Below are 1867 nucleotides of genomic sequence, written 5' to 3' on the forward strand. Positions count from 1 at the left end.
TGGAGGAGTTAGATTAAACAAGCTTTCATTAATCATGTCAACAATTTGATCTTTAGAATGATGAGAGTGAACTGCAATTCCCAATTGTTGAGCAACAAGCTTAAGTTCATTCTTTGTTCTGTTTTCTACATCACACACTGTTTGCACATTTGACAAAAAATCTTTGGCTTCATCAAGCGTAGTAATAGTAGACACCATGAATAAATCACAGTCACAAAATATCAAGCAATATCCCCACGATAATATCCTGAATATCCTGATAAGAGGTCGCCAAATTTATGTTACGGAACAGAGAAAGATAATTTACACTTTAAGTGAGAATACTAATAATCACTACCGTCCCGTAAAGTTCCAGGTTCAAAACAAAAGAGTTAGGTAAAATTACATGTTAAAGTTTAATGCTCAAACTAGCAACAAAACATTCAGGACTCATAAGGATAATGTAATGGCAAAAAAACAGGTTAAATATATGGTTAACTGCAATAGCCTCTATTAACACGAAATTAGCAAGAGTAAATTTACCTAAGTCAGCCCTAATAAAATGAAAATACACTGGGTAATGCTCAGTTAATGCAAGATAAATTATTACAGATACAAACTATTATGAACAATGGCTAACAACAAGAACCCTACATGAATTACAAAAACCTCACTAGGCCTACAAATTAACAACTTATGCTATACAGTACAAGAACAAAATGCAATAACAGTTATACTCAAATTACACACAGCTGCTAGATGGTTGGAGACTTCCTGAGCACTCACAGGGGAGGACAGAGATGTGAACAAAATGAGGAGTAGATCTAAGTGGCAATTAATGTAGAGACTGAGCTCATTATATAGGGGCCGGCAGAGCTTGATACAACTTGTAAGAAGGACGCGCAAATGAAGCCATAGGGGACAAAGAGTTGACAATCCCGCTCTGAACAACAGAAAGAACGACTTACTCTACTATAACGGTAGAAGGGGGGAGTGAGGTAGAACACGCTCGTGATCAAACAGGCAGCACACTGTACGTTAGAATTACACAAAGGATGATGAAATCATAGGCTATGTAACAATATATATATATATTCATTTTTTTCATTCATTGCCAGACGCCATGTATCCCAGACGGGGTGGCCAAGGGCTTAGAGTTAATTGTTTTACAGGGAGGGGCACTAATCCTCCACCAACCCCACTTGACGTAGGGATGCCAACAGCATCTGGTGTTCCCAGGCGGTCACCCATCCAAGTACTAACCAGACCCAACGTTGCTTAACTTCGCTGATCGAACGGGAAGCGGTGTACTCAACGTGGTATATCTCTATATATATATCTCTATCTATATATATATCTATATATATATCTATATATATATATATATATATATATATATATATATATATAGTGTGCGTTTCGTACACTTAAGAAAGAGGATTTACGCCCCGCCAGAGTAATAAAACTTTGGGAGCGTTCTTCAAGCCACGTACTGCCTTGGCGGACACAAGGGGTACTGTAGTTGAACCAGTGTCGCATACTGTAAAGTATGATTGCACCCAGTCGGCTTGCGCGGGCCGATAACACTTGGTTCACAGACTACACACACATCCAAAGCCACTCCAACACTACAGTTAGACTTACAAGCACTTCTCACCCTACATACAATGGCCCTAAGCCACTTGGTAGAGATACATTGGCTGTATCGTCCCCACTTCGGTCGGGATAGGCCGGTCCTGCAGTGGACACTTAAACGGCTGATGAGATGAGATGATATATGGTATGGCAGGTCATAACTTTGGGAAATGACAGATTACGAATTCTAAACAAAAAAGTTCTATCAACATGTGTCCAAATCTCAACCATTACGGAGCTACGATTACGGCTG

At 39.4% G+C, this 1867-nt stretch overlaps 1 pseudogene; it reads right to left on the minus strand.

Moving 5' to 3' along the window:
• Nucleotides 1-1193: 1193 nt before the first annotated feature.
• LOC145394622 (5S ribosomal RNA) lies at nucleotides 1194-1312 on the minus strand (annotated as a pseudogene).
• Nucleotides 1313-1867: the final 555 nt, after the last annotated feature.

This window comes from Coenobita brevimanus, chromosome 27, assembly GCF_032717465.1.
Source record: "Coenobita brevimanus isolate Jiangsu-jjx chromosome 27, ASM3271746v2, whole genome shotgun sequence".
NCBI classification, from domain to species: domain Eukaryota; kingdom Metazoa; phylum Arthropoda; class Malacostraca; order Decapoda; family Coenobitidae; genus Coenobita; species Coenobita brevimanus.